The sequence below is a fragment of the Somniosus microcephalus genome, chromosome 21 (assembly GCF_052327205.1).
Source record: "Somniosus microcephalus isolate GS21.2 chromosome 21, FLI_Smic_1.0, whole genome shotgun sequence".
In the NCBI taxonomy this organism is placed as follows: Eukaryota; Metazoa; Chordata; class Chondrichthyes; order Squaliformes; family Somniosidae; genus Somniosus; species Somniosus microcephalus.
In genome coordinates, this window is record NC_141007.1 from 65375888 (window position 1) to 65401589 (window position 25702).

Genomic DNA, 25702 nt, shown 5'->3' on the forward strand with positions numbered 1-25702 from the left:
TACTGATAAAGAAAAGTCCATCCAGAGTCTGCTCTAGGTATGAATGCTGCACCATAACTTGGGACAACCATGGAAAATTGGAAACTGCCCTCCCCACCCCAAGCCTGACTGTGACTTGCTGCAAATGTCATCATTCTCCAGAAGTTCACGACAATAGACTCTTGGGGCCGTAACTCCTCAGCCCCACTTAGCCATCAGAAGTTCGGGTAACTCAGGTCTCCTCTGCCCCTGTGACTCCTATTTCCCTCTGCTGCTCATGGCAGTAGTCACCCACCTCTCTCTTTCTGCACTACCCTTGTATCCTGAACTGTCTAGGTGACCATGTGTGGGAGAGTACGATCCAGAAACACCTCATCCTCTCTGCTGTCACGCAATGTGGCCAATTGCTCCCCGAGCTCAGAGATGTCTGTTCCAAAGATTCAAATTTCCGACACTTAATACAAACGTTCTGCCCCTGGATACACTGAAGATCCATGATGTCCCACAAATTGCGCTGTGCACACATCACGTATTTTCCGATCCCTACGGGTGTGCGAAGCGCATGGGTTAAAAACCGACACTTCAGATCAGTCAAGAATGCTCTGGACAGATCGCACACCTGCCCTGGGGAAGGGCCTCTGCGGGTGGAGAGTTCCGCTTTCTGCAGACGCTTACGAACCGCCTGCGCCCCTGGGATACCTGGGCCCTGCGCATTTCGTAAAGCAGAGGCCCAGGAGCGGAAGAGTCCAGGCCTCTGGAGCCCTCAGATAAGGGCGTAGATTTTTTACAGATCGGAGGCCTCCGCACGCAGGAAGCCTCCGATCGGAAAATACGGGCCAAGGTTTCCTTGCACTGCATCTAACTTACTAACTTAAAAAATTGTGATCAGGTAACATTCGCGCCACATAACCGCAAGCCAATGACTATCTCCAATAAGCGAGTGTCTAACCACCGCCCCTTGACATTCAATGGCATTACCATCGCCGAATCCCCCACCATCAATATCCTGGGGGTCACCATTGACCAGAAACTTAACTGGACCAGCCGCATAAACACTGTGGCAACAAGAACAGGTCAGAGGCTGGGTATTCTGTGGCGAGTGTCTCACCTCCTGACTCCCCAAAGCCTATCCACCATCTACAAGGCACAAGTCAGGAGTGTGATGGAATACTCTCCACTTGCTTGGATGAGTGCAGCTCCAACAACACTCAAGAAGCACGACACCATCCAAGAGAAGGCAGCCAGCTTGAATAGCACCCCATCCACCACCTTAAACATTCACTTGCTCCACCACCGGCTCACCGTGACTGCAGTGTGTACCATCTACAAGATGCACTGAAGCAACTCGCCAAGGCTTCTTCGGTAGCACCTCCCAAACCCACGACCTCTACCACCTAGAAGGACAAGGGCAGCAGGCGCATGGGAACACCACCACCTCCAAGTTCCCCTCCAAGTCACACACCATCCTGACTTGGAAATATATTGCCGATCCTTCATCGTTACTGGGTCAAAATCCTAGAACTCCCTACCTAACAGCACTGTGGGAGTACCTTCACCACACGGACTGCAGCAGTTCAAGAAGGTGGCACACCACCACCTTCTCAAGGGCAATTCGGGATGGGCAATAAATGCTGGCCTTGCCAGCGACACTCACATCCCATAAAACGAATTTTAAAAAAACTTTCCGGATGCTTGGGTATAGATTTCATGCAGTGCTCCTGCCCAACCCCAAACAAATCATTTACCATTGTTCTGAGGGTTTAATGCACACGGGATCATTCCTACAAAACCCATATATGTTAACCATGACAGAACAGTTAAGTTAGCAATAGTTTTATCAGATCAATGCCTCACAGGACACATCTAGATCACATTTGATACAAGGCCATGGTATCTTAAGCACAAAATAAGAAGCCATTTTCTTAGGTCTGTATTCCTGCTGTTGGGATAAGGGAGGAGCCAGTTTTAGCAAAGGCAACGTGGGGAGCTGGCTAACAGCCGTTGCTCCTCCATGAACCGAGTCACAGAATTAATTCTGCATTTGAAACAAGCAAGGCTAGATTAGCAGACGGTAAACCTAGGTCAGGGGTGTCAGACCTACAGTCCGCAGCCCGAATCCAACCCGCGGAACACCAGCCAACGGCCCGCAGACTCTTGAACCGATTGCCCGTCCATGTCCATTAGAAGAATTTGGGCCAGAATCGCCGATCGGCTGCATTTCCCACCAGCTCGGCCGTTCCAAATTGGGCGCGAATTGTCAGTCACCCGGCGCTGCCATTTGAAATTCAGTGAGAAGCGTCAACATTTGGAGCAAATGACTGGGCTGTTTATGTCTTGAGTACCGAGTTCAGGTTAAGAACATAGTTTAGATTTGTCGACCGCCCGTTACACACCCCGCTCGATATTGGGCGGGACGTATAATGGGCGGCCAATGCAACACCGCCCGTTTTGCACTACCACCCAGGACAAATTTCTATCCCCGTGACCTCTGGACTGCCAGTCCAATACCATAACCACTGAGCTACCGCACCCTATGAATGTGCCTGGGAGTGGAATTCAAGCATCAGCAGCAACTGAGAAATAATTGTGCTGCTTAGTTGCTTCCAAGTCACAATTGCGACTAAGTTTCCGGCTGCAGACCCCTCCCCAACGTTGAGGAAGGTCTGTGCAGGCCAGCCATGATAAAAAGACTTTGCTGAGAGTTCAGCCCACCCGTGAGCCGAAGAAGCAGTGGTGACTCGCGCTGGTGGAGGTGTCCCGCTTAGCTCTGGAGCTTTGCCTCTGGCGACAGAGAGCATAACCAGCCCATGAGGTGGTGTTCTGTGCTTCCCGAGACATTAACACTGCCTTGTTCATACTGGGGGACTGCATCCGACCGCATTCATATCAGACGCAGCACCGCCTGGTAAGTGGGATATGAAATCTGCCTTCAGACGTCATTTATTACACATAGAGAAAATTCCGCTCCACCCCTCTTTGAGATCACCTCATGGATATATACTCGCCTGTGTAATACTAAAGGAAAATTCTACTAAACTGTCATTATAAATCTCCCTAGTTTAGTAAAATACATTTTCTTTAACCTTATAAGCAAAGCAAAATATATGTCCTGAAGTCAGCTATTGTTGTAATCAAGTTTCACTTTGAATTTGCTCTTTAATAGTGGACACCTCCACCAGTGCAAGTCACTACAGCTCATTCAGGAGCAAGTCTTCACTCCCAGATACTTTCACACTTGTCCTTTGTATGAAATGTGTGCCCTATTGTCACTCAGACAGGCATGTCGATTTCATCTCTTTTTGCTCCATATGGCTCTCTCAACTGGACTTAGCTATTAATTGGTTGCAGCAAATTAAATTATTGACTGTGAACTTTGAAGGCAGTATGTTAAAAGTGACTTTTATTGTTTTAAGTGGCAAGTGACAGGACTTGGTGTGAATTCAACTAAACAGAGAAGGGAGTCTGAACCAAATCTCCACCAGCTCATTCATTCCGATGCATATTTTTCTGTGTTTCATTTTTTTTTAGTATTTGAATATCAGGTATTTTACTATTTTATAATTGCATATATAAACAAAGACAAGTAAAATTTAAAGGCACGAAAATCAAGCAATTCTTATACATTAACCTTTGCTTTGCCAGTGCAGAGCAGAATCCTCTAAAATGTGTCGTGCCTCAAACTGCGAATCATTAATACCTTTAGAAAATTCTTGAGCTGAAAGGAAGACAATCATTACCTCGTCCAATTCTTGTGACATTCCCTCATTCGGTGGGGTTTCATACAATTTAAATATACAAGCCCAGGAATGATGCTGTGTAATATTAGCGTGAATAACATTACTTTGTATTACAGTAATGTAATTTTAATGGAAGTTTTAAAGCGGGTAACAGGCTGAAATAAATGCAAATTCACCTATTTTAAATCAAGATATGTTTCTAATCATTACTTTATAAATATCTACATTCTTTGTCAGGTTGTGTCTGCCAGTCTGGTATTTGTTGAAAATAGACATGAAAATGAAGTATTAGACTTTGGTCAATATGTATCATATTAGTCGGCAGCAGGTAGTAATCAACTTACTGTGCAACATGGCTCACATAAGGAGTAGAGCAACTCTTGACCCATCCATAATCTCCAACTACCAGACTGTTTAACTTCAAGTTGCTCCCGAAGGTCTTGGAAAGCATCATCCCTGCCCATCTCTCTCAAAATTCCCAATTTGAATATCTCCAGTTCAGCTCCCACTGTTCTCACAGCACTGAGATAACCCTGGCCAAAGTCAAGAATGACATTCTCTGTGACTGAGACTATGTTGCACCTCTTTGTCCTCCGTGATCTCTCCACAGTGTTTGATACAGTCAACTGCACCATCCTCCTCCATCACCTCTCCTCCGCTGTCCAGCTCTGGGGGGCTGCACTTGCATGGTTCCACCTCCATGTAGGCAATGCATCTCCAGCATCTTGCCGCCACACTGTCACCTCCAGAGTCTCCCAAGGATTTATCATCAACCCTCTTCTCTTCCTCATCTGCATGATCCATCTTGGTGGCATCATCCACAAGCTATGCACTGAAGCAGGCTATGTGAAGTCTTGACATTCTGTTTGTTCCGAAGATAAGCATCAATCACCACATCCCATCCATCACCGTAGCCACTTATTTCTATTTCTGCAGCATAGACCACATACCCCTACTTCAGCCACTCTGCCACTGAAATCAACACTTCCGTCAGCTGGTAACTTGATTATTCCAATAGCTATCATCCACCAGCAGAAACTCCAACTTGTCCTGCTCCTGACTTTATTCTCTCAAACTCCATCCCTAAACCCGTCCTCTTCATTTCTCTCCACCTTTAAGGACCTTCTCAAAACCCATCTTTTCCATCAAGCTCTCGGTCACCTTCCATGGTTCAGCGTTTGTTCCCCAACTATTTTTATTCTGGTGGTTTGTGTGTTTTCATGTTAAAGGTGCTATATCAATGCAAATCGATATTGTTGTCGCAGCAATCCTGAACTAAAAGGTTGTGCGAGACCAGGAAATCCTCTTGCCTAGTCAAATTGTCTGTATCACCACTTGTCTGTTCCTTTTTCAAACAGCTGGGTAGTTTATAGAATAATTGAATAGTGCAGCAAGGAAGGAGGCCATTTGGCCCATCATGTCTGCGCCGGCTATTTCGAAGCGCAATCGAATCCCCTTCCCCGCTCTTTCACCATATCCCTGCAATTTTTTCTCCTTCAAGTATTTATCCAATTCCTGTTTGAACCTGCATGAATCTGTTTCCATCACCCGATCAGGCAGTGCATTCCAAATCCTAACCACTTGTTGCATAAAAAAGTTTTTCCTCATGTCGCCTCTGGTTCTTTTGCCAATTACCTTTAAACCTGTGCCCTCTGGTTATCAAAGCTTTACCCTTTGGAAACAGATTCTCTTTATTTACTCATTTTAAACCCTTCAAAATTTTAAACACCTCTATCAAATCTCCTTTTAGCCTTCTCTGCTCCAATAAGAACAACCCCAGCTTCTCCAGTCTATCCCTGTAACCGCAATCCCTGTAGTACCACAAGATTACATGCATTTCTTGTTTGAACACATTCCGCAGTAGACCTTCTGACTTTGTCAAGGCGCTTTGCTACTAATATTAAATATTTTTAATTGACATTTTCTTTTCTCCCCATTGTCACATTTGCAGAAGATTTCAAATGGAGCTTCAGTACCTTAGCCAGTTTGTTGATACTTTTGTGATTCATTCAGGGCAGACAATTATAATGAGAAGAATCATCTCAAAATTGAAAAACATTATCAATGGCCGTAATTAGAATATTGCCACCTGCCTTTTAATGCAAATTCTGCTTATTACTCTTTCAGGGATACAAGTAATTTGTGTTTATGGTTCGGTCTCTAAACAAAGAGGCTAGAAGGTGTTTTTGTTCCAAAATATCAAGACTTTATTAAGAAGCTGCAATACAAGAAATAAAGATGTTAAAAATACAACAAGACATTGAGATACAAACTGGCTTTAACATCAACAAAGTTTCGATGTGATCGATCTCGAATGGCCTTGTGGTAAGACTTGAGTGGTCCAGCCTCGCTCCGAGAAATGTTCTAACATACAATCCCGGTCTCGAATTATATACGTTATCAGTTCTTACAGGACCTTGAACTTTGGGCCGATATTTCAAACAATTTCATTGTCTAAAACCCAGCACCCATCTGATGTAAAATCCGAGAGTATAAAGCGGAGAGAGCGGAGACTGCAGAGTATAAAGCGGAGAGAGTGAAGACCCCAGAGTATAAAGAGGAGAGAGTGAAGACCCCAGAGTATAAAGAGGAGAGAGTGAAGACCCCAGAGTATGAAGAGGAGAGAGTGAAGACCCCAGAGTATAAAGAGAGAGTGAAGACCCCAGAGTATAAAGTCGAGAGAGTGAAGACCCCAGAGTATAAAGTGGAGAGAGCGGAGACCCCAGAGTATAAAGAGGAGAGAGTGAAGACCCCAGAGTATGAAGAGGAGAGAGTGAAGACCCCAGAGTATAAAGAGGAGAGAGTGAAGACCCCAGAGTATAAAGAGGAGAGTGAAGACCCCAGAGTATAAAGTGGAGAGAGTGAAGACCCCAGAGTATAAAGAGGAGAGAGTGAAGACCCCAGAGTATAAAGAGGAGAGAGTGAAGACCCCAGAGTATAAAGAGAGAGTGAAGACCCCAGAGTATAAAGAGGAGAGAGTGAAGACCCCAGAGTATAAAGAGGAGAGAGTGAAGACCCCAGAGTATAAAGAGGAGAGAGTGAAGACCCCAGAGTATAAAGAGGAGAGAGTGAAGACCCCAGAGTATAAAGAGGAGAGAGTGAAGACCCCAGAGTATAAAGAGAGAGTGAAGACCCCAGAGTATAAAGAGGAGAGAGTGAAGACCCCAGAGTATAAAGAGGAGAGAGTGGAGACCCCAGAGTATAAAGAGGAGAGAGTGGAGACCCCAGAGTATAAAGAGGAGAGAGTGAAGACCCCAGAGTATAAAGAGAGAGTGAAGACCCCAGAGTATAAAGTGGAGAGAGTGAAGACCCCAGAGTATAAAGAGGAGAGAGTGGAGACCCCAGAGTATAAAGAGAGAGTGGAGACCCCAGAGTATAAAGAGAGAGTGAAGAGCCCAGAATATAAAGTGGAGAGAGTGAAAACCCCAGAGTATAAAGTGGAGAGAGTGGAGACCCCAGAGTATGAAGTCGAGAGAGCGGAGACCCGAGACCAAAAAAAAACCAAGCTATTTTAAATAACTGTAAGCTAACATGGCAGGATAGCTGGGGCCCGTCGCATGCACATCCTGTGCGATGTGGGAACCGCAGAACACTTTGTGTGTCCTGGAAAACCACACATGCAGGAAGTGCCGCCGACTGCTCGAGCTCCGAGTGTCTTAGCATGAGGGGCGGCTGGTTCAACAGAAGGCTGGTTTCTACAGACACACTACGCAATTGCTTTTCTTACAAGGGATTACACAAAGGTTTTTTTTTTGATTGGAACAGAAAATTTGTAAAACAAATGTCACTTTTTCTATTGGCAATATATTGAGCTTATTAAATTATGTCAATGCAGTTTTTATAGAATTCGTAGCTACAGGGTGAATAAGTAGACAGCTGAATGGAGGTTCTGAGGACAAGATGAACCTACTGATATTGTGCAGGGAAATCAGGCCAATCAGTTAGTATTTATTAGATATACTTATAATGAGCAGATCTTGTAACCAGTTCAGTATATACAGTTAAAGTATAGAATCAAAGCATCAAGCAGAGGTTGCCATACTAGGAAAGCTCAATTGCATGTTGGAATTTACAGTCTGGAAATTACTGTTACAAATAAGTGCATAACCCATTGGTATGATATTCCTCTGCTCGCTATTTTATTAGAGGTACTAACCCATTTAAAATAAAGAAAACAGTGTCTCCACTGAGTCAGTGTAAAATGAAACATCGTACAAATGCGTTAAGTATTTGCTTGTTAATATTGCCAACCATAATTTCTAGGTTTGTTTCAGAACCAGCAGCGTATCTCCCAGTCAGAAGACTCCCTTGGACCAGGCGGAATTTTCACCCTGTTTATCCATTTCAGCATCGAAACATCCTTTTCATCTTTCAAAAAACTGCACAGCCTTTCAAACAGATCCGCAAAACTCTGCATATTTATTATGTGGAAAATGTTTGACTCATTCCTCAGGCAATCTTCTAATATTGATAAAGATACGTTTCTAATAACATTTGATTTTTAGATTTTGTTTTCTTGACACCTGGATCAGCCAAAACCACCTCCAGTTTAAAACTGGCCATACTGAGCTCTGCTTCCTCCCCCATATTTGTCCCCCATATATTGTACAGGGCCTTGGTGAGACCACACCTTAAGTATTGTGTGCAGTTTTGGTCGCCTTATCTGAGGAAGGATGTTCTTGCCATGGAGGGAGTTCAGCGAAGATTCACCAGGCTGATACCTGGGATGGCAGGAATGACGTATGAGGAGCGATTGGGTCGCTTGGGCTTGTACTCGCTGGAGTTTAGAAGAATGAGAGGGGATCTCATTGAAACTTATAAAATTCTGACAGGACTGGACAGACTAGATGCAGGAAGGATGTTCCCGATGGCAGGGGAGTCCAGAACCAGGGGTCACAGTCTAAGGATAAGGGGTAAGCCATTTAGGACTGAGATGAGGAGGAATTTCTTCACCCAGAGAGTGGTGAACCTGTGGAATTCTCTGCCACAGAGGGCGGTGGAGGCCAATTCATTAAATATATTCAAGAAGGAGTTGGATATATTTCTTAAGGCTAAAGGGATCAAAGGATATGGGGAGAAAGCAGGGACAGGGTACTGAATTTGGATGATCAGCCATGATCACATTGAATGGCGGAACAGGCTTGAGGGGCCGAATGGCCTACTCCTATCTTCTATGTTTCTATGTCCCATTTTCTTCAGCAACGTTACCCACCTCCACCCTATCTCACCCCTTCGACTGCCAAAACCTTAATCCGTGACTTCACCACTTCAGTGCTTGACTTCACCAATGTACTCCTAGCTGACCTTCCTCCTTCAACCCTCCACAAGCTTCAACCCATCGAAAACACTGCAACCAACATCCTCATTGGCACGAAGTCACACACTCTCATCGTCACCTTAATCTCCAAGCCTCGTTGGTTCATTGTGCCTCAGCATGTTGATGTCAAATTTCTTGTCCTTGCTTTCAAATCACTCCACAGCCTCGCCCTATGCTGCCTCAGTGATATCCTGCTACCTTATATCTATGTGCACAACTCCGCCCCACTGATACCAGACTTCTCGTACCTTGGTGGGTTGTCATTCAGCAGCTACACTCCTGCCCTCTAGAATTGAACAAAAGTCCCCTCCACCTTGTCACCTAACTCGCTGCTTTCAAAGCCCTCCTCAAAAACTGTCCTCTTCTATTTTGCCTTTAGTCCCCATTCCGGCCAATATTTATTCCTCAAACCAACACCACAGAAAAAGATTATCTGATCATTGTCACATTGCTGTTTGTGGGAGCTTGCTGTGCGCAAATTTGGCCGCCGCTTTTCCTACATTACAACAGTGACCACGCTTCAAAAGTACTTCATTGGCTGTAAAGCGCTTTGGGACCTCCGGAGGTCACGAAAGGCGCAATAGAAATGCAAGTCTTCCTTTTTTTTTTCAATCATGAGATGCAAAGCCATCATTTATTAAGGCCAGCAAGGTTTTCAGTGAAAGTTCTTTAGCAGCAAAGGAAATATCTGACGGCTGGTTTTACAAATGCGTGCTGCCAGTGCTCAGCCTCACCCGCCAGGGGAGCATGTGTGAGTGCGATATAAAAGCACGCCAGAAACAGGGCTTGATTTGTAGCTATTATGCCCTCTAGTGATTGATCTCATTCAAAACAGTAGTTGCTTAGACAATAAAACGCTACAATACATTTATATTATGTTGACTGAGCTTTATGAAAATACAGCTTTATTATATTTAGCTCTGGTGACATAAAGCTCCTTGTAGAATTAGATTGTTTCCAACAGTCTGCTTTGCAAAGAAACTTTTATGATCATCCTTATCAGCCTGAGCAAGTTACAAAATGGCCAACCATCAAATTGCAACTTTATTTACAAATCCTGACCTTAACACAAATGTATTCAATCTATCCAAACATTTCCAAACAGAATTTCATATTTTCCTGAAAATTAATGGCCCAGAGATTCCCGCGGGTGCAAGGCTCCGACCTGCGCTTACCTTGCGCGCCGGCCGATGAGCTGTGAGCCCTCGTGGAATTCCGATCCTGGGCCTCCTCCAACTGCTGGCGCGCAGTGCTTGCGTATCCCAGGGGCGCAGTTAGTTCGATGCGTCCCCTGGGATCACGTGGGCCATGGAGAGCCAATGGTAGCAGGGAATGCTTCATTCATAAGTTTGACAGGAAGAGCTGTCAAACCTATAAATACTATGAGCCCCAAAACATCACTAAAACCTCAAATAATTTTTTTTTTAAATCACTTTTAAAATAAACTATAAATTACATGAAATAACTATTTTAAACAATAATTAAAATTTTTGAAAAAATGAATTACATTTTCTAACGGGGCTAAAAATAAACTTACCTTTCTTTAAAGTATTTAAAAATAATAAACCTGTGGAAAAAATGCCAAGTTTGCCGTCTGAGGCAATAATTAGAGCCAGGCGCTAAACTTTGCGCATGGCCGATAATGGCGCTCCAAACGGGGCAATACTGAATTTTTCCCCCATAGAGTTATACAGCAAGAGGTCCTTCGGCCCATCGTGTTCGCACCGGCCATCAAGCCCTATCTATTCTAATCCCATTTTCCAGCACTTGGTCCGTACCCTTGTATGCTATGGCGTTTCAAGTGCTCATCTAAATGCTTCTTGAATGTTGTGAGGGTTCCTGCCTCTACCACCCTTTCAGGCAGTAAGTTCCAGATTCCAACCACCCTCTGGGTGAAAAAGTTTTTCCTCAAATCCTCTCTAAACCTTCTGCCCCTTACCTTGAAACTATGTCCCCTGGTTATTGACCCCTCTACAAAGGGGAAAAGTTCCTTTCTATCTACCCTATTTATACCCCTCATAATTTTGTACACCTCAATCAGGTCCCCCCTCAGCCTTCTCTGCTCTAAGGAAAACAACCCCAGCCTGTCCAGTCTCTCTTCATAGCTGAAGCGCTCCAGCCCAGATAACATCCTGGTGAATCCCCTCTACACCCTTTCCAATGCAATCACATCCTTCCTATTGTGTGGCAACCAGAACTGCACACAGTATTCCAGCTGTGGCCTAACTGGCATTTTGTACAGATCCATCATAACCTCCCTGCTCTTATATTCCATGCCTCGGCTAATGAAGGCAAGTATCTCATATGACTTTTTAACCACCTTATCTACTGTCCTGTCAGGGATCTATGTACATGCACACCAAGGTCCCTCTGATCCTTTGTCCTTCCTAGGATCCTACCATTCATTGTGTATTCCCTTGTCTTGTTAGTCCTCCTAAAATGCATCACCTCACACTTTTCAGGGTTAAATTCCATTTGCCACTGTTCTGCCCATCTGACCAACCCGTCTATATCGTCCTGTAGCCTCATCCTCAACTGGGGAGAATCCACACCTGACGTGAAGTCTTGCTGTGCAGGAGCGCAAACCAGAGAATCAGGCGCAGTGGTCAGGGTGTCTGACTTGCAGTGCTCCCAGTTTTCTGGCCATTAACTAGAGTGGCTGGAAAATTGGGAATGCATCCAAAGCACTTTACAACTTCAGTATGACTCCTGAGGATTTGAAGCCAAATGACTTGGCAATATGACCCAGAATCCTGTCTGATTTATTTGACACAACACATTACTGTGACCCACGAGTCAACCTATCCCACCCATGAAGTACACACCCCTTCCATTTTACAATACTTTAAGCTCCAATTGATTTTTTTATGTAATTATTTCAAGCAATTCAACCAATCACAATAAATAAAATCCGTTATTGTCACGTCTGAGAAATTGTAGCTGCCAGTTCACTTTACCTACATAAATCCTTCCCTATCTCTGTAACCTCATTCAGCCCTATCTTTAAATCATTTCAATTTTGCGTTTTGATTTGCCTTTACATCCATACGACACTTATTCCAGAACTCTTGCGCATCCTGATTTTCATCGCACCGCCATTGGCGGCCGTGCCTTCAACTGCCGAGGACCTGAGCTTTGAAATTCCCTCCCTAAACCTCTCCGCCTCTCTACCGCTCTCTCCTCCTTTAAGATATTCCTTAAAACCTAGTGTCCTAATCAATGTTCCCTTTAAGCTGCCGGCTTTTCGATGCAAAAACCGTGCATGCGCGGTGTTTTAAATGGCTTAAAGGGGCTGCATGCCGCCAAACGAAATTACAGGGAACATTGGTCCTAATATCTCTTTATGTAGCTCATGCCAAACTTTGTTTGATAACGCTTCTGTGCAGCGCCTTGGGACTTTTACTACTTTAACGGTGCGGCGCTGTATAAATGCAAGTTGTTGTTGTCCTGCGTATACAAGGGCTGGATTTTACAAACTTCGGCAGGTCCGTGGCGGGCGACGTCGGTGGCGGATCCCGGCCTCGCTGCCGGTTTCAGCCCGCTATCCAAAATTATTTTCACCTGATTGGGCCTGCCCAGCTCGTTTGCCAGCCAATTGAAGGAAGCGGGTCTGATGACGTCATTTCCATTAGCCGGTTTCCTTAAAGGGACCACGCGCAAATTGATTTTGACAGTTGTGCTATCAGTGTTCTACAGCACTGAGGTGCTGCAAACACTGACAAGCACTGCACAGAGGTGCACGGCTGCACCCAGGCTCTCCCGTGACTTCCTTCAAATGCTTATGGAGGAGGTTACAGCTCGCAGGGAGGTTCTCTTCACTTCCAATGGGCGGATGCGACCTCCCCAGGAGACCCAATGCAGCCTGGTTGCACATTGCACCCCTACCTAACTCCTGCACATCTTTACTCACACCAACTTACCTTGTACCTCCACCCATCCCTTTCTATCTACATTATCACTTCCCCATCTCACTAGCCACCCCTCACACTCACCCTCATCCTAGTCCAATCATACCAACTAACAACACACAAGGGTAGGCACTTGGGTGTTTTAGCCAGTGTTCATGTGAAGCTTCTGTTAATGTGCTGTCAAATATTGAAACCTTTATTTTCAACACTTTGCATTCTTGGACAGAATTGTGTGCACCTTTGGAAGTGGCTTAGTGAGTTGCAATGAATGGTGAGGCATAACCGTACCCGCCCCCCCACCCCCCGCAATGGTGATGAGTGTGAAAGGAAAGGCTTGGGCACTGTAGGGATGCTTTATGGTGTTGGTTTGGGGTGGTGCCAACCTGGCACATCATATGGCAGGCAGGGTGTACGGGTCCCGACCCGCTGTCAATTTTTTTTTTCCCACCCGACCCTCCACTGCCCGCTGACCCTCCGAAAAATCCCCCCCTTGTTTCTACTAATGAACAATTTGTAGCTTAGCCGGAAAGACACAGTGTTTTTCTGAAAATCAGAGATCGGGGCCTAGATTTTCTACTCGAGTTATGCCGACTCCCAGAATTAACTCGAGTGGATTTGGGTGGGAAATTCCTCAGGAACTGCTCCACCAGCTCCCCACTCTTCTCCGCCATTTCTGGTTTTCTCACAGGAAGTGACGGGAGACGTACAGTATGTCCGTCCATATATGGGCAAGCATGTTGTATTGGTATGCAAATGACGATAATATCTCACCAAAAATGTGCCACAGCAGCACTGTGCTTAGGGATAATGTCTCATCCCTGCCCCCCTTAGCGTTGCTATGGGCGATGGAGGCACCTTTTATTTTTAAATTTTCCACTTTTTTGAAAAAGTTGTACAGGGAGCACAGCCACTCACACTATGCTGCAGCAGCCAAACTCCTAATCTCTTTCTAGGGAGCCCACTTAAAAATTGCAAAGTTTCCTAGCCTCAGAAAACCAGGGATATATTCTTGTGGTGTGCGTAAGTCCTGTCCCCCTGAAGATGTGCTCAGGTTGGCCAATCGTGGGGATCCAGGCTCAGGAGCAATCTGTTAATTATCTGGCTTGGCCCAGTGGTTGAGGGGTAGATTGCTAGCCATGGGCCTCACCACATCCCGTTCACAATAACGTGAAGTTTCTACTCATAAGAGGGGCAGGCCTGCTCCTGCAAATAAAGGTGATAGCCTGATTTGTAACATTTTTAAAAAATCTAAATGGGAAATGTCACATGTGCCAAGGGTTAAGGTGAATTGGTGGAGCAGTGAACATAAGAAATAGGAGCAGGAGTCGGCCATACTGCCTTTCGAGCCTGCTCCGCCATTCAGTAAGATCATGGCTGATCTTCGACCTCAACTCCTCTTTGCTGCCCGAGCTCCATATCCCTTGATTCCCTTGTAGGAGGAGCTTAACCCCGAAGCTAAATCCAGGCTCTGTTTAATATAGGAGTCCTTAGTCCTGATTGTAGAAAAGGGCGGGGTGGGGGGTGGAGGGGTGATAAATGTTCCATGACACCTCTTGTCTTGAGGATAAATTCAACAAAATGGAAAATATGCATAGATGGATTTAAGGGGAAGCTAGATAAACACATGAGGGAGAAAGGAATAGAAGGTTATGCTGTTAGGGTGAGATTAAGAGGGATGGCAGGAGACTGATGTGGAGCATAGACACCGGTACTAGTTGGGCCGAATGGCCTGTTGGTGTGCTGTACCTTCTATGTAGTCTCAGAGTCCTGAGTTAGCAGCAGCTTTACTACTCTGGCCACTGACTTCAGGCCTTGTCTGGTCAGGCACCTAAATCTGCCGATTTGTAATGTGTTGGCATTAATGTAAAATTGTTGGATCCTTTACACATAAATGTGTTCTTGTACAGATGCTCTATGACAACACCTGGCAATCCAAGGCATGCAGTGGGAATATTGACAAATTGCTCTTTTAATAGGGAATAAGTTAATTAAACAGATTTAATGTTGTTGGAAGTGTTTGGCATCTGGAATACAGTTAGCTAAAGTACAAATAATTTTTCAATTGTTGATGTCTCTTGGAACTGAATTGACAGGATTCAGGAAGAGAAAGAAATCTACTCAATCTAATTGATTTGATTTTTCATTGTTTCAACTAGAATGAAAAATTGCAAAATGATAGTCGATTAAATATTCCAACTAATGATAACATCGATACTTTTACCCTGCTGCAGTTAAAGCATTGATCTTTTTAACCACAACCTCAATTATTACGAGGAAGCTTAAGGAATCCTTTGATGAAATACAGACAGAACCTAGAATTGGCAGGCAGCCATTAGCAGGTGAGCTGTTCTTTAATCAGAGCTCATTTGTCTTAGCTGGTGAAAGTAGCTAATATTTATTGTCTACAATTCATTTTTTTCAGTGTAGTTTAGAGTCTTGACTATTGTGTGCTTTGGATATAATGGTAAGTACTTTTCACCACGTGCTACAATAGGCCAAAGTTGTATTTAGTATTAAACATGACCCAATTTGTCTCTCCTTACTACTTTACCCAAAGAGCGATTAGAATGAGCAACTCACTCCCTCGTGGAGTGCTTAAGGCGAATAGGGTAGGTGTATTTAAGGGGTGTAGTGTATGTACCTTTAAGACAGAACTACTTTTACAGCTCCTGTATACTGTAGTACCGGCAGTGACCACACCTGTATATAAGCCTTGCGCATGCCTCTGTACCCCCAGTCTTGAGACTACCCTCCTCCAGTAAATACCTGTTGATTGTTAAGTTACAGCATCCGTGTGGTTATTGAAAAACATCATACTCTCAGAATCACGGATCTAACAGTGGCGACGAGTGTCGATTCGAATCTACCTGCAACTCTGCATTTCCCTTCGAGGATTCGCTCCGGGAGGGCGGTGGAAGAAAGTCGAGGCCAGAAACACGGGCATCGACCACGAGCAACCGCCCAGTCGTCCGGCAGAGAGCGAACATCGCAGGGGAGGCTGTGGAGAGCCGGGCTTGGTTCCCCAGCCACGACGATCAGCAAGAGACTGACGACAGGTACAGCGCAGACCTTTCCCGGACAGCGGCGGCTGGAGCCGACTGACGGCGGAGACAAAGCCGAGCAGCGTCGACGGGGTAAGACAGAGGGTGAAGCGCACAGGGCGCAGCCGGGGGTTGAAAACCGAGCGGCGTCGAGAGAAAAAAAAAAAAACGGAGAGAGGGTAAAGCAACAGCCGGGTTCAGGACCGAGCGGCAGAAACGAAAAAAAACAAAACACGCAGAGCACGGCCAGGGCTCAAGGGCTGAACAATGTCCGCGGGGAGAAGAAGGGAGAGCGCGGGAGACGCCATTGAGCCGCAGAGAAGAAGTAAAGAAAGCACGGGAGACGCCATTTTGTGCCAACGGAGAAGAAGGGGAAGCGCGGGAGACGCCATTTTAGACAATTAAATCACACCCAGGGATGCCGAAGAGTGGCAGTATCTCTACGTTCAACAATGAAGTCGAAGATTGGGCGACATATGTGGAACGTATTGAGGTGTACTGCAGGGCGAATGAAGTGCCAGATGCTAGGAAAGCACTGGTTTTGTTAAATTCCATGGGTGCAAAAACTTATGGGTTACTGCGAAACCTAATAACCCCAGAGAAGCCGGTGAACAAGAATTTTGAAAGCATAGTAGAAATCCTACAGGACCACTTAAACCCCACACCGCTGCTGATAGCAGAACGATTTAAGTTCCATAAAAGGAACCAACACAAAGACGAAAGCAATGCTGAGTACCTAACGGAACTGCGCAAGCTATCGAAACACTGCCAGTTTGGAGCGGGACTAGCAGATACATTAAGGGACAAGTTTGTGTGTGGGCTGCAAAGTGAAGGAACCCAGAAACGGCTTCTATCAGAAAAGGATCTTACGCTGGACAAGGCTTTCAGTATGGCAGTATCACACGAAGCAGCCGCAAGGGGCGCTGCAGAGATACAACGGAGACCGCAAGAATATGGCACCAATGAAATGTCCTATGGAACAGGGAAGTGCTATCGCTGCGGCAGAACAACACATGACCAGAAGGATTGTTGGTTCAAGGACCAAGTGTGCAGACAGTGTGGAAAAGCAGGACACATAGCAAGAGTCTGCAGGTCTGGGAAGAAAACCAACAGTAAGAAATCTCCACAGGAGAAGTACAAAAAGGTACACCAGGTGATGGACAGTAGTTCAGACGAACAGAAAAGTGACACAGACTCCGGAAGCAAGGAGCTGGGTTGTCTGAAACTACATAAGGTAACCAAAATGGAGGATCACCAGACTATCTGGGTTACACTCAAGACAGACGGAGTCCAAGTGAAAATGGAATTGGACACAGGATCAGCCCTAACAGTCATAAACCAAAGGGACAATAAGTGGCTATTTTCACATATACCCTTGAAAGCTACAGAGATTGTCTTGAAGACGTACACGGGGCAAAAAGTCTACCCCAAAGGAAAAATAAGGGTGAAAGTGATATATAAAGGTCAGGAAATACCTAAAATGGATATATCTGTATTGCCAGATGGAGGACCACCACTGCTAGGACGTGAATGGATCCGGAAGATACAATTAGATTGGCATTCCATACAGGCGCTGAAGGTTGAGGCCAAAAAGGATGATGACATCACACCTGGACGACTGTCAAAAATGCTAACTGACGCAAAAGAAGTGTTCCAGGAGGGACTCGGAACACTAAAAGGCATAACAGCAACGATTAAAATAGAGGAAATGCAAGCCCAAAGTTTCTTGAGGCCAGACCAGTGCCTTATGCGATCAGACCAGCTGTCAAAGTAGAGCTGGAAGGGTTGGAACGTTCAGGAGTACTGTCCAAAGTAGACTGGAGCGAGTGGGCTACACCCATCGTTCCTGTAATGAAGAGGTCGTTGAGTAATACGCCTGGGGAACCAAAGAAGGTCCGCATCTGTGGGGATTTTAAGGTGACAGTGAACCCAGTCCTTCACACGGTACAATATCCGCTTCCACGAATTGAGGATATTTTCGCCTCGCTATCTGGAGGTAAACGCTTCACCAAAATTGATCTAGCCCAGGCGTACTTGCAAATGGCGGTAGAGGAAGCTTCGAAACAATACCTTACGATTAACACTCATAAAGGTCTCTATCAATACAACCGGCTGGTGTTCGGGGTAGCATCAGCTCCGGCTATTTGGCAAAGGGCAATGGATCAAGTCCTGCAAGGGATTCCAGGGACCCAGTGTTATTTGGACGACATCCTGGTCACGGGCGAAAATGACAGTGATCACCTCACCAACTTGGAGAAGGTGCTCACCAGATTAAAGGAGTATGGGCTACGAGCTAATCGCCACAAGTGCGAGTTTTTCCAGAAACCGATCTCATATTGTGGCCACGTCATCGATGAAGAGGGGTTACATAAGTCCCCTGAAAAGATTGAGGCAGTAGTCAAGGCTCCAGCACCGGAAAATGTGTCACAACTGAGGTCGTTCCTCGGGCTGGTAAACTACTACCATAAGTTCTTACCAAATTTGTCGACGGTATTACACCCACTGAACACCCTACTGCAAACAGGGGTACCATGGAAGTGGAATGACGAACATAGACGAGCTTTCCAGAAGTGTAAAGAATTGATCACATCAAAAGAGGTGTTGGCTCATTTCAATCCAGCACTACCAATTCGTTTGGCATCACCCTATGGTATTGGAGCGGTGCTGTCACACAAATTCCCAGACGGGTTGGAGAGGCCAGTAGCCTTTGCGTCTCGGTCACTAACCTCAGCCGAGCGCAACTACGCCCAGATTGACAGGGAGGCCCTCAGCCTAGTATGGGGAGTAAAAAAATTCAACCACTATCTGCATGGGCAGAAGTTCACCTTGCTGACTGACCACCAACCACTTGTCTCCATCTTTAATCCTAAGAAGGGCGTTCCAGTGATGACTGCACAACGGTTACAAAGATGGTCCCTGTTTCTAGGGGCGAATCAATATGAAATAGAATATAAAGGCACGAAACAGCATGGAAATGCTGATGGGCTATCGTGCCTGTCACTGCCTACTGTGGAGGAAGCACCAACAGTCACAGAATCACAGAAACCCCACAGTGCAGATAGAGGCCATTTCAGCCCATCGAGCCTGCACCGACACATATCCCACCCGATCCCCGTAACCCCTACACCAACACATATCCCACCCTATCCCCGTAACCCCATGTATTTAATCCCCCTAACACTAAGGGTCAATTTATCATAGCCAATCAACCTAACCCGCACATCTTTGGACTGTGGGAGGAAACCGGAGAAAACCCGGAGAAAACCCTATCGAGATATTTTATTCGTCAATAATTGAACGATTGCCAGTAACGAACGCGGATATAGAGAAGGAGACCCGCAATGATCCGACGCTGTCTCGGGTATATGATTTGACGGTGAGGGGATGGCCAACACATGGCGACTCACTGTTGCCAGCATTCTCCTCCAGAAGAGAACAGCTGTCAGTATGTCAGGGGACAGTGATGTGTGGATCCAGAGTGGTGATTCCACCCAAGTTAAGGGAGAGAGTGCTAAATGAGCTACACGAAGGTCATCTGGGGGGAGTGAAAATGAAAAGCCTTGCTAGGGCTTATGTGTGGTGGCTGGGAATCGATCAACAAATCGAAGACCTAACCAAGAGCTGCTCAGGATGCCAGAAGGTCCAAAATGCACCACCACATGCCCCTCTACACCCATGGGAGTGGCCCTCCTCTCCATGGCAACGTGTGCATATTGATTTCACTGGTCCATTCATGGACTCAATGTTCTTAATAGCAGTGGATGCTCATTTGAAGTGGCCTGAGGTGATAAAAATGTCCTCAACCACTACAGAAAAAACGATTGCAGTCCTACGGACCATATTTGCCAGAAACGGCTTGCCAGAGCAGATTTGCTCTGATAATGGACCACAGTTTGTGTCCGAAGAGTTTCAAAAATTTATGAGAAGGAATGGGGTAAGGCATTACACATCCGCCCCGTATCATCCAGCCACAAATGGATTGGCTGAGAGGTTCGTACAAACCTTTAAGAAGGCGATAAAGGCCATGTGCGACGATGAAATTCCACTACAGCATAAGGTGGACAATTTCTTATTAGCCTACCGAAACGCGACACATGCAGTTACCAACCAGACCCCGGTCATGATGTTCTTTAACCGAAGGTTGAGGTCTCGTCTGGACTTGCTCAGACCAAATGTGCGAAGAAATGTTGAGGATAAACAATTCCAGCACATCAATGAGAAGCCGACAAGGAGCTTCAATGTAGGACAACCAGTCTTGGCCCGTGACTACCGAACAGAGAAATGGCAACCCGGAACGATATGCACAAGGCAGGGGCCATTAATGTACACAGTGGATGTCGGGGAGAACATTGTGAGACGCCACGTCGATCAGATCTTAGCGTCACAGGAACGAGTCAACCCCATGTCTCGAGTACCTGGGGATGAACCTGACATACCAGTAGCATCTACCTCAGAACCAGTAGCAGTGGAAACCGATGAACTACCCGATGAAAAGGGGCCAGAATCGCCTCCGCACCAAGAACAAGAACCTCAGGAAAGGCGCTATCCCGAAAGGATCAGGAAGCCACCCCAAAGACTGAATCTATAAATGGACTATTGTTGTTTAATGTACATGTTAAAGTGTTAATTGTTATTTGAATATTAGGGGTACTACTAATCTAAAAGGGGAGGAATTGTAGTGTATGTACCTTTTAAGACAGAACTACTTTTACAGCTCCTGTATACTGTAGTACCGGCAGTGACCACACCTGTATATAAGCCTTGCGCATGCCTCTGTAACCCCAGTCTTGAGACTACCCTCCTCCAGTAAATACCTGTTATTGTTAAGTTACAGCATCCGTGTGGTTATTGAAAAACATCATACTCTCAGAATCACGGATCTAACAAGGGGAAGCTAGATAAGCACATGAGGGAGAAAGAATAGAAGGATCTGCTGATGGGGTGAGATGAAGTAGGGTGGGAGGAGGCTCGTGTGGAGCATAAACAGCATGGACCAGTTGGGCCGAATGGCCTGTTCCTGTTGCTGTAGATTCTTTGTAATTCTATGTAATTACTGAACATCCACTGTTGGTGAGCAGCAGCTCGCGTTTTATTTAAGGGACACATTTCCGGGCCGAGTCTCGGAATATGTACCACTGCACAGAGCCTCACCTGCCAGCCTGGCAACCGGAACACACTACATAATGAACAGAAAGTCACGGGCAGTGCACCCATGGTGCACAACCACTTGGCGAGGCTTTCCTGATGGAAGCAGCACCTAGAAAATCAACCCCTGATGTCAGCCCCTTGCAGCCAGCAGATGGTAGAGGCCTTCTTTCCTTCCCCCAGCTTTGGAATGGAAAAGAGAATCGGGTGCGGTGTAACACGGGGCTGCCGGTTCGCTATGAACCTGTTTCATGCTGCTGGCAAAGACCAATTCCATTCCCAGAAAAATTTCCCAAACACTTTTTCATGTAGACAGCGCACCTTTAAATCTAATGTCATGCATTCTGTTAAAAGGGAGAGCCTTGCTGCCCTTTTTATCTCTTTCAACAGATTTATTTTAATGGGGAACAGAAAAGAAAGACTTGCATTTATACAGCGCCTTTCACAAGCTCAGGACGTCCCAAAGCGCTTTACAGCCAATGAAATACTTTTGCAGTGTAGTCACTGTTGTATTGTAGGAACTGATGGAATCATTGAGGGGATTGGCTTCGGGATGTGACTGCGAGCAGCTGGTTTTCTTAAAGAATCAATAAGGCAATCATTAGACTTTGTAATGTGCAAATATTCAGAATCAATGAATTCTTTTTAAAGTCAAAATATTTACTTTTCCTTCATAATCCCTGGTCAACAATTCTGATCCATTGGTGTGTAAAACAGAACAGGTTTAGCTCTGCCACTATAAACCACAAATCACTATTCATCAGTTTGATAGATGAACATAACGTTTGACACACAGTAAGATCACTTTAAAGAAACATTCATGTGATCGGCATGAAGTAACGGCATAAAATAATATTTATTCCAGTTAAAAAGTGAATATATGGCGCTACAAGTTGCTTTTGTAGATTTATGAACATTTTTTCAGAGCCTCAAATGAGTCTTTAAACCCAAAAGGAAACATGTACCTCTAGTATAATTAAAGACATTCTTTTACAGAGCCATAGAGATGATTCTCACTTAACTCCAGGCCAAAGTCAAATAAATTAGCGCAAAATGTTAAACCTTGTCAACCATGTGTAATAACTAATTCATTTACATCTGAAAGTTAAAAGAAAGCTCATATAAAATAGTAAAAAAAATAAATTCATTCAGCTCACACGTCTTTCCTTTACTCCCCCAGTAATGTTTTAAAGTTCACGTATTATTGGTTCATCATGGTCCCTCACCATTCAGCTCCTGGGTCGCTACTTCGCAATATGTGACAAAATATTGTGAGTTGATAATGGCAGTCTGTGTTACTATGTAAACATGGGCCGCGATTTTGTTCACCTCGGCGAATCTGTGGCGGGCGACGTCGGTGGCGGGTCCCCACCCCTTACTTGACATTTGAAGCTGTCAATCATCAGCTGATTCAATGGCCACTAACCTCCCACCTCAGCTTCACAGACCTGGTCTAGCAACAGCGTGAAGCCGGTGGGTGAGCTGTCAAATTCAAAAGGTAAGTTTAAAACCATTGTTAAGTGGCTGTAAACAAGTCACTAATCATTTAAATTGGCTCCCCCACCGCTGCCTGTCAGGTCTGCTCAGCGCTGGCAGACCCGATAGCGGGAACAGCAAGTGTGCACGATTTGACAGCGGGTTCCCAACCCACTGTCAATCAATTCACATTTAACTGCCGACCCACCATTGATCCCATCCACTGAGCACCGGCAACATTCCAGCCATGAAGAGGGAGTACTGACTGAACAAAGCTGGAACCATTCCAGGCGTCAGCAACTTAATTTCTGAAGCTTTCATAGAAATGGCTGATAGATATCTGGTCATTTATCTGGTCATAAATGATGGTGTTCCCACTGACCTTTCTGTTCGTGTCCTTCTCAGTGGCAGAGATCACAGGAGAGGGAGATACTGTCAAAGTAATCTTGGTGAGTTGCTGCAGTTCATCCAACATATTGTAGCCTCAGTATGCTAGTATTGGAGGGGGTGCCACATTAAGCCTGGTGACTGGGTTGCCAATCAAGTGACCTGCTCCGTCCTGAATGGCGTTGAGCTTTTTGAGTGTTGTTGTGGCTGCGCCCATTCGGGTGGATGGTGAGCATCCCGAAACATTCCTGATTTGAGCCTTGTCGATAAGCCAGGAGGTGAGTCAGTTATCCCAGAGTACTCCGTCCTGCTCTTGTAGCCATGGTATTGATATGACTAGTCCAGTTCAGCTTCTGGTCAATGCTGACTCCCAGATGTTGATGGTGGGGGACTCAGCAATGAAGGTGCTGTTGAAAGTTACCAGCCATTTCTTTGTGTTTTAATGCAGCTTTTTAATCTGCTTGACCCTAAAAAAAAAGGTTTAAATAATAACCTGTGGCAAGCTGAGAATTAGCATTACATAAACAAGCAGGCTGGTGGTGCATTGTGTTAGTACACAAGGCATAGCTCAATACCAGAATTATCTATCTCAAATAGGAAATGGGAAAAACCTGCCAAAATAAATTACTTTTAAGTAGACTGTGAGTCAATAACCAAGAGCACATGTCCCTGTGTCAAATCCAGTGTATGTCTTAGAAATCTGATTAACATTGATTATTACCCATGGAACTCGTATCTCTTAGAAGTGTTTGTTCTATAATTCTTTTTTTTTTAATTTACATAAAAATACAACATATTATCAACGCACTTAAAAGAGCAGAATTCTCATTAGTTCAATTCTTACCTCCAAGAAACAGTGATTTCATGTGAATAATGATCAATTACTGGTGGTCCTAAAGGCCAAATTACAAGGTGCGTTCTGAAAATGTTTGCACCAGTATCATCATATCATAGAAATTTACGGCACAGAAGGAGGCCATTTGGCCCATCGTGTTAACTCTGTTTCTCCACGGATGCTGCCTGGCCTGCTGAGTGCTTCCAGCATTTCCTGTTGTTATCCAGCCTAATCCCACTTTCCAGCTCTTGGTCCGTAGCCCTAAGGTTACGGCACTTCAAGTGCATATCCGAGTACTTTTCAAATGCGGTGAGGGTTTCCTGCCTCTACCACCCTTTCAGGCAGTGAGTTCCAGACCCCCACCACCCTCTGGGTGAAAAAAGTTCTCCTCAACTCCCCTCTAATCCTTCCACCAATGACTTTAAATCCGTTATATTAATTAATGGACAGAAATGAGGAATGATGGAAGGGAACAAAAGGGGAGGGGTCTTTTTTCCCTGCAGAATTGTTTTACACTTTGTTCGATTTAAAAAAAAAAATCATTCCTGGGATGTGGGTGTTGCTGGCAATGCCAGCATTTATTGCCCATCCCTAGTTGCCCTTGAGAAGGTGGTGGTGAGCCGCCTTCTTGAACCGCCGCAGTCTGTGTGGTGAAGGTGCTCCCACAGTGCTGTTAGGCAGGGAGTTCCAGGATTTTGACCCAGCGACGATGAAGGATCGGCGATATATTTCCAAGTCGGGATGGAGTGTGACTTGGAGGGGAACTTGGAGGTGGTGGTGTTCCCATGCACCTGCTGCCCTTGTCCTTCTAGGTGGTAGAGTTCGTGGTAGGAGGTGCTGCCGCAGAAGCTTTGGCAAGTTGCTGCAGTGCATCTTGTAGATGGCACACACTGCAGCCATGGTGCACCGGTGGTGGAGGGAGTGAATGTTTAAGGTGGTCGATGGGGTGCCAATCAAGCGGGCTGCTTTGTCCTGGATGGTGTCGAGCTTCCTGAGTGTTGTTGGAGCTGCACTCATCCAGGCAAGTGCAGTGTGACTAGGGCAGTGCTGCCTGCTTACAGCACTTTGATAACTGTACTGATGTCAGGCAGTACAACCACACCATTAAAGACAGAGCCAGATTTGAGAAACACCCAGAAACAGGGTGCCCCAGTAGAACTTGCACTGGCAGACTAATGCATTGCATCACAGAGCAATAGGACACCAATCTGCACATCAAATCATCACCGGGCGAGTCGCTGCACTCGTGCATCTCCAAGTAGTGTGTTTCAAATCTGCACTTGCTGAAGTTTGGGAAGAGGTCGTCTGTCTTCCTTCCCCATCTGAAATGAATGTTCAAAATTCATTTAAATTAACATTTTAAAATCCTGACAACATAAAATATATTATAGTGGTTGATTTTCCTGCCCCCTTGCCCTTCTTCAACCAGGACACATAGCACAAAGGAAGATGGTTGTGGTTGTTTGAGGTCAATCATCACAGCCCCAGGACATCACTGCAGGAATTTCTCAGGGCAGTGTCCTAGGCCCAACCATTTTCAGCTGCTTCATCAATGACCTTTCCTCCAACATAACGTCAGAAATGGGGATGTTTGCTGATGACTGAACAGTGTTCAGTTCCATTCGCAACTCGTCAGATAATAAAGCCATCCATGCCCGCAAGCAGCAAGACCTGGGCGACATTCAGGTTTGGGCTGATCAGTGGCAGGTAACATTCGCGCCACACAAGTGTCAGGCAATGACTATCTCCAACAAGCGAGAGTTGAACCACCGCCCCTTGACATTCAACGGCATTATCATCACCGAATCCCCCACAATCAACATCCTGGGGGTCACCATTGACCAGAAATTTAACTGGACCAGCCACGTAAATACTGT

The 25702-nt window shown here is 45.5% G+C and overlaps 1 protein-coding gene across 2 annotated transcripts in view; it reads left to right on the forward strand.

The window, feature by feature from the left end:
* Nucleotides 1-1937: 1937 nt before the first annotated feature.
* LOC147102893 (BTB/POZ domain-containing protein 17-like) overlaps nt 1938-25702 on the forward strand; it is a 35677-nt gene continuing 11912 nt past the window's right edge. For both annotated transcript variants that reach the window (XM_085963793.1, XM_085963795.1), the window contains exon 1: nt 1938-2884. The gene's annotated coding sequence lies outside the window, so the exon portion shown is untranslated. The remainder of the gene's footprint in view (nt 2885-25702) is intronic.